The sequence below is a fragment of the Arachis hypogaea genome, chromosome 19, assembly GCF_003086295.3.
Source record: "Arachis hypogaea cultivar Tifrunner chromosome 19, arahy.Tifrunner.gnm2.J5K5, whole genome shotgun sequence".
Classification (NCBI taxonomy): Eukaryota; Viridiplantae; Streptophyta; class Magnoliopsida; order Fabales; family Fabaceae; genus Arachis; species Arachis hypogaea.
This window is the reverse complement of record NC_092054.1, coordinates 34765119-34772408: the sequence shown is the minus strand read 5'-3', so window position 1 is coordinate 34772408 and position 7290 is coordinate 34765119. Positions and strand designations below refer to the sequence as shown.

The 7290-nt window shown below is 40.6% G+C and overlaps 1 non-coding gene across 1 annotated transcript; it reads left to right on the top strand.

Moving 5' to 3' along the window:
* Window positions 1–6444: 6444 nt before the first annotated feature.
* On the top strand, window positions 6445–6552 carry LOC112781251 (small nucleolar RNA R71). The gene has a single exon (XR_003192038.1). It is a non-coding gene; the product is annotated as a small nucleolar RNA R71 (small nucleolar RNA).
* Window positions 6553–7290: the final 738 nt, after the last annotated feature.

Genomic DNA, 7290 nt, shown 5'->3' with positions numbered 1-7290 from the left:
TCGTCATACAGTTGTGAAAAAACGATGCGGTGGGTATGACGAGATTTGGAGCAATAGAATGAGTGCTGATAGAAGCAGTCTAGAAAGAGTATCGAGGATGAGGAAGAAGAAATTTGTTTATCCAATGTGAAATTTTATTCGAATCTAAGGAAGCTTTTCTTTGGTTATTCTTATTTTAAAGTAAGTTTTATATTTAGGGTCTAGTTTAGTGTGCTGAGTTATTTGGTGATTTTTGGAGTTTAACACTAGTTATCTTTGTTATAGAACAACGCACGACATTGCAAGTACTTTGCTTGGCTAGATGAGTGGTGCGCAGAAATCGTGACGGTTCCATTCCTTGGTAACGGCGCTAAAAACTCAATACGCACGTTCATGATCTTAGTTCTTTGTCACAACTTCGCACAACTAACCAGCAAGTGCACTGGGTCGTCCAAGTAATAAACCTTACGTGAGTAAGGGTCGATCCCACGGAGATTGTCGGCTTGAAGCAAGCTATGGTCACCTTGTAAATATCAGTCAGGCGGATTCAATTGATTATAGAGATTTAATAATTAAAAGATAAATAAAATGTAAAATAAAGATAGTGATACTTATGTAGTTCATTGGTGAGAATTTCAGATAAGGGTATAGAGATGCGTTCGTTCCTCCTGAACCTCTGCTTTCCTATTGTCTTCATCCAATCATTCATACTCCTTTCTATGGCAAGCTGTATGTTAGGCATCACCGTTGTCAATGGGTACATCCTGTCCTCTCAGTGAAAATGGTCCAATGCGCTGTCACTGCATGGCTAATCATCTGTCGGTTCTCGATCATACTGGAATAGGATCCATTGATCCTTTTGCGTCTGTCACTACGCCCAGCACTCGCGAGTTTGAAGCTCGTCGCAGCCATCCCTTCCCAGATCCTACTCGGAATACCACAGACAAGGTTTAGACTTTCCGGATCTCAAGAATGGCCGTCCATGGATTCTAACTTATACCACGAAGATTCTGATTAAGGAATCCCAGAGATACTCATTCAATCTAAGGTAGAACGGAAGTGGTTGCCAGGCACGCGTTCATAGGTTGGGAATGATGATGACTGTCACGATCATCACATTCATATTGAAGTGCGAATAAATATCTTAGAATCGGAATAAGCTTGAATTGAATAGAAAAACAATAGTACTTTGTATTAATTCATGAGGAATAGTAGAGCTCCACGCCTTAATCTATGGTGTGTAGAAACTCTACCGTTGAAAATACATAAGTGATAATGGAGTTCATTGGTCTCGGCCCCAGAGGGGAACCGGAGTCACCAAGACTTTGAATACAATAATAAAAAGTCCTATTTATACTAAACTAGTTACTAGGGTTTACAGAAATGAGTAAATGATGCAGAAATCCACTTCCGGGGCCCACTTGGTGTGTGCTTGGGTTGAGCATTGAGCTTTACACGTGTAGAGGCTTCTCTTGGAGTTTAACGCCAGTTTGTAACCTGTTTCTGGTGTTTAACTCCACTTTGCAACCTATTTCTGGCGTTTAACTCCAGAATGCAACATGGAACTGGCGTTGAACGCCAGTTTGTGTCATCTAAACTCGGGCAAAGTATGGACTATTATATATTGATGGAAAGTCCTGGATGTCTACTTTCCAACGCAATTGAGAGCGTGCCATTTGGAATTCTGTAGCTCCAGAAAATCCACTTTGAGTGCAGGAAGGTCAGAATCCAACAGCATCTGCAGTCCTTCTTCAACCTCTGAATCTGATTTTTGCTCAAGTCCCTTAATTTCAGCCAGAAAATACCTGAAATCACAGAAAAATACACAAACTCATAGTAAAGTCCAGAAATGTGATTTTTATTTAAAAACTAATAAAAATATACTAAAAACTAACTAAATCATACTAAAAACTATGTAAAAACAATGCCAAAAAGCGTATAAATTATCCGCTCATCACAACACCAAACTTAAATTGTTGCTTGTCCCCAAGCAACTGAAAATCAAATAGGATAAAAAGAAGAGAATATACTATAAATTCCAAAATATCAATGAAACTTAGCTCCAATCAAATGAGCGGGACTTGTAGCTTTTTGCCTCTTGAATAGTTTTGGCATCTCACTTTATCCCTTGAAGTTCAGAATGATTGGCATCTATAGGAACTTAGAATTCAGACAATGTTATTGATTCTCCTAGTTCAGTATGTTGATTCTTGAACACAGCTACTTTATGAGTCTTGGCCGTGGCCCTAAGCACTTTGTTTTCCAGTATTACCACCGGATACATAAATGCCACAGACACATAACTGGGTGAACCTTTTCAGATTGTGACTCAGCTTTGCTAAATCCCCAATTAGAGGTGTCCAGGGTTCTTAAGCACACTCTTTTTTTTGCTTTGGACCTTGACTCTAACCGCTCAGTCTCAAGTTTTCACTTGACACCTTCACGCCACAAGCACATGGTTAGGGACAGCTTGGTTTAGCCGCTTAGGCCAGGATTTTATTCCTTTAGGCCCTCCTATCCACTGATGCTCAAAGCCTTGGATCCTTTTTACTCTTGCCTTTTGGTTTTAAGGGCTATTGGCTTTTTGCTCTTGCCTCTTGGTTTAAAGAGCTTTTGGCTTTTTCTGCTTCTTTTTTCTTTTTCCTTTTTTTTTCGCAATTTTTTTTCTGCAAGCTTTGTTCTTCACTGCTTTTTCTTGCTTCAAGAATCAATTTTATGATTTTTCAGATTATCAAATAACATTTCTCCTTTTTCCTTATTCTTCAAGAGCCAACATATTTAACATTCATAAACATCAAATTCAAAAGACATATGCACTGTTCAAGCATTCATTCAGAAAACAAAAAGTATTGTCACCACATCAAAATAATTAAACTAGTTTCAAGGATGAATTCGAAACCATGTACTTCTTGTTCTTTTGTTTTTAGAACATTTTTTTATTTAAGAGAGGTGATGGATTCATAGGACATTCATAACTTTAAGGCATAGACACTTAGACACTACTGATCATATAGTAAAGACACAAACATAAATAAAATATAAAGCTCAAAAATCGAAAAACAGTAAAATAAATAGACAAGGAGATTAAGGAATGAGTCCACCTTAGTGAGGGTGGCGTCTTCCTCTTCTTGAAGAACCAATGGTGCTTTTGAGCTCCTCTATGTCTCTTCCTTGCCTTTGTTGCTCCTCCCTCACGGTTCTTTGATCTTCTCTAATCTCATGGAGGATGATGGAGTGCTCTTGGTGCTCCACCCTTAGTTGTCCCATATTGGAACTTAATTCTCCTAGGGAGGTGTTGATTTGCTCCCAATAGTTTTGTGGAGGAAAGTGCATCCCTTGAGGCATCTCAGGGATTTCATGGTGAGGAATTTCCTTATGTTCATGTTGAGGTCCATGATCTCTTATTTGCTCCATCCTTTTCTTAGTGATGGGCTTGTCTTCTTGAGTCAATTCTCCATTGAGCTCCTTCCTCACATATGTCTATGAGGACTTGGTCCAACCTTTGATCAAATTTGACCCTTCTTGTGTAGGGGCGTGCGTTCTCTTCCATCATTGGCAAGTTGAATGCCAGCCTTACATTTTTCGGACTGAAATCTAAGTATTTCCCCCGAACCATGGTAAGCCAATGCTTTGGATTCGGGTTCACACTTTGATCATGGTTCCTAGTGATCCATGCGTTTGCATAGAACTCTTGAACCATTAGGATCCCGACTTGTTGAATGGGGTTGGTGAGAACTTCCCAACCTCTTCTTCGAATCTCATGTCGGATCTCCGGATACTCATTCTTTTTGAGCTTGAAAGGAACCTCAGGGATCACTTTCTTCTTGGCCACAACTTCATAGAAGTGGTCTTGATGGACCTTTGAGATGAATCTCTCCATCTCCCATGACTCAGAGGTGGAAGCAATTGCCTTTCCTTTCCTCTTTCTAGAGGTTTCTCTGGCCTTAGGTACCATAAATGGTTATGGAAAAACAAAAAGCTATGCTTTTACCACACCAAACTTAAAATGTTTGCTCGTCCCTGAGCAAAAGAAGAAAGAAAGAAGGACAAGAAGAAGAGAAATGGATGAGAGAGAGAGAGAGGGGTGTAGTCGGCCAAGGGGAAGAAGAGAGGGTTGTGTTGTGTGAAAATGAAGAAGGAATGAGGGGTTTACATAGGAGAGTGGGGAGGGTTAGGGTTCGGCCATTAGGGTTGGGTTTGGGAGGGAAAATAGTTTGAATTTTGAAGGTAGGTGGGGTTTGTGGGGAAGAGAGGATGGATGTGAGTGGTGAAGAGGTGATGGGAAAGAGTGATTGAGGTGATTGGTGAAGGGTATTTGGGGAAGAGAGTTATGAAAAGGTGTGAAGAAGAGAGAAGAAAAAGTGGGGATCCTGTGGGGTCCACAGATCAAGTGGGGTCAAGGACTTAACATCCCTGCTCCAATTAGGCGTGTAAAACACCCTTGCTGTGCAATCCTGGCGTTTAACGCCAGACTGCTGCCTGTTTCTGGCGTTAAACGCCCAAATATAGCTTGTTTCTGGCGTTTAACGCCAGGAAGATGCTTGTTTCTGGCGTTAAACGCCATCTTGGTGCCTGTTTCTGGCGTTAAACGCCAGACAGATGCTTATTTCTGGCGTTTAAATGCCAGACTGTACTCCTTCAAGGTGTGCTATTTTCAATGCTGTTTTTCATTATGTTTTTGATTTTTCAGTAGTTTTTGTGACTTCACATGATCATTAACCTAATAAAACACGAAATAACAAAAAGAAAATAAAATAAATATGATTAAATAACATTGGGTTGCCTCCCAACAAGCGCTTCTTTAATGTCAATAGCTTGATAGTGAGCTCTCATGGAGCCTCACAGATAACCAGAGCAAGGTTGGAACCTCCCAACACCAAACTTAGAGTTTGACTGTGGGGGCTTTGGTTGACTCTGCAGTGAGAGAAGCTTTTCATGCTTCCTCTCTATGGTTACGGAAGGAGATCCTTGAGTCTTAAATACAAGGTTGTCCTCATTCAGTTGAAGGACTAACTCTCCTCTATCCACATCAATCACAGCTCTTGCTGTGGCTAGGAAGGGTCTTCCAAGGATGATAGATTCATCCTCTTCCTTCCGAGTCTATAGGATTATGAAATCAGCAAGGATGTAAAGGCCTTTAACCTTTACTAACACGTCCTCTACTTGTCCATAAGCCTGTTTTCTTGAGTTGTCTGCCATCTCTAATGAGATTCTTGCAGCTTGCACCTCAAAGATCCCTAGTTTCTCCATTATAGAGAGTGGCATTAAGTTTATTCCTGACCCCAGGTCACACAGAGCCTTTTCAAAGGTCATGGTGCCTATGGTACAGGGTATTAAGAATTTGCCTGGATCCTGTTTCTTTTGAGGTAATTTCTGCCTATCCAATGCATTTAGTTCATTGGTGAGCAAGGGAGGTTCATCTTCCCAAGTCTCATTACCAAATAGTTTGGCATTCAGCTTCATGATTGCACCAAGGTATTTAGCAACTTGCTCTTCAGTAATGTCTTTATCCTCTTCAGAGGAAGAATACTCATCAGAGCTCATGAAGGGCAGAAGGAGGTTCAATGGAATCTATATGGTCTCTAGATGAGCCTCAGATTCCTTTGGTTCCTCAAAGGGATACTCCTTATTGGTCACTGGACGTCCCAGGAGGTCTTCCTCACTAGGATTCACGTCCTTCTCCTCCTCTCTGGGTTCGGCCACACCAAGTAAGGTTATGGCCTTGCACTCTCTTTTTGGATTCTCTTCTGTATTGCTTGGGAGAGTACTAGGAGGGGTTTCAGTGACTCTTTTACTCAACTGGCCCACTTGTGCCTCCAAATTTCTAATGGAGGACCTTGTTTCATTCATGAAACTCACAGTGGCTTTAGATAGATCAGAGACTATATTTGCTAAGCTAGATGGATTCTGCTCAGAATTCTCTGTCTGTTGCTGAGTGGATAATGGAAAAGGCTTGTTATTGCTAAGCCTGTTTCTTCCACCATTATTAAAGCCTTGTTGAGGCTTTTGTTGATCCTTCCATGAGAAATTTGGATAATTTCTCCATCAGGGATTATAGGTGTTTCCATAGGGTTCACCCATGTAAGTCACCTCTGCTATTGCAGGGTTCTCAGGATCATAAGCTTCTTCTTCAGAAGATGCCTCTTTAGTACTGTTGGATGATTCCTTCAATCCATTCAGACTCTGAGAGATCATATTGACTTGCTGAGTCAATATTTTATTCTGAGCCAATATGGCATTCAGAGTATCAATTTCAAGAACTTCCTTCCTCTGAGGCGTCTCATTACTCACAGGATTCCTTTTAGAAGTGTACATGAACTGGTTATTTGCAACCATGTCAATGAGTTCTTGAGCTTCTGCAGGCGTTTTCTTTAGGTGAACGGATCCACCTGCAGAATGGTCCAATGACATCTTTGATAATTCAGACAGACCATCATAGAATATATCCAGGACGGTCCATTCTGAAAGCATGTCAGAAGGACACTTTTTGGTCAGTTCCTTGTATCTCTCCCAAGCTTCATAGAGGGATTCACCTTTCTTTTGTCTGAAGGTTTAAACATCCACTCTAAGCTTGCTAAGCTTTTGAGGAGGAAAGAACTTGGCTAAGAAAGCCGTGACCAGCTTATCCTAAGAGTTCAGGCTGTCTTTAAGTTGAGAGTCCAACCATATTCTAGCTCTGTCTCTTACAGCAAATGGGAAAAGCATAAGCCTGTAGACCTCGGGATAAACCCCATTGGTCTTAACAGTATCACAGATCTGCAAGAATTCAGTTAAGAACTGAAAGGGATCTTCGGATGGAAGTCCATAAAACTTGCAATTCTGTTGAATCAGAGAAAATAGTTGAGGTTTCAGCTCAAAATTGTTTGCTCCAATAGCAGGGATTGAGATGCTTCTTCCATGTAAATTGGAATTAGGTGCAGTAAAGTCACCAAGCATCTTCCTTGCATTGTTATTATTTTCGGCCATGCCTCCTTCTTTTTCAAAAATTTCTGTCAGATTTTCTCCAGAGAGTTGTGCTTTAGCTTCCCTTAGCTTCCTCTTCAAAGTCCTTTCAGGTTCAGGATCAGCCTCAATAAGAATGTTCTTATCCTTGTTCCTGCTCATATGGAAAAGAAGAAAACAGAAAAGAAAATATGGAATCCTCTATGTCACAGTATAGAGATTCCTTTATGTGAGTAGATGAAGATATAAATAGAAGAAGGAGAATCCAAACACAAGGGTGAGGAGTAGGTTCGAATTCTTGGGTGAAAATGGGATGTTAGTAGATGAATAAATAAATAGAAGGTGGTGAGGGAGAAGAATTTTCGAAAA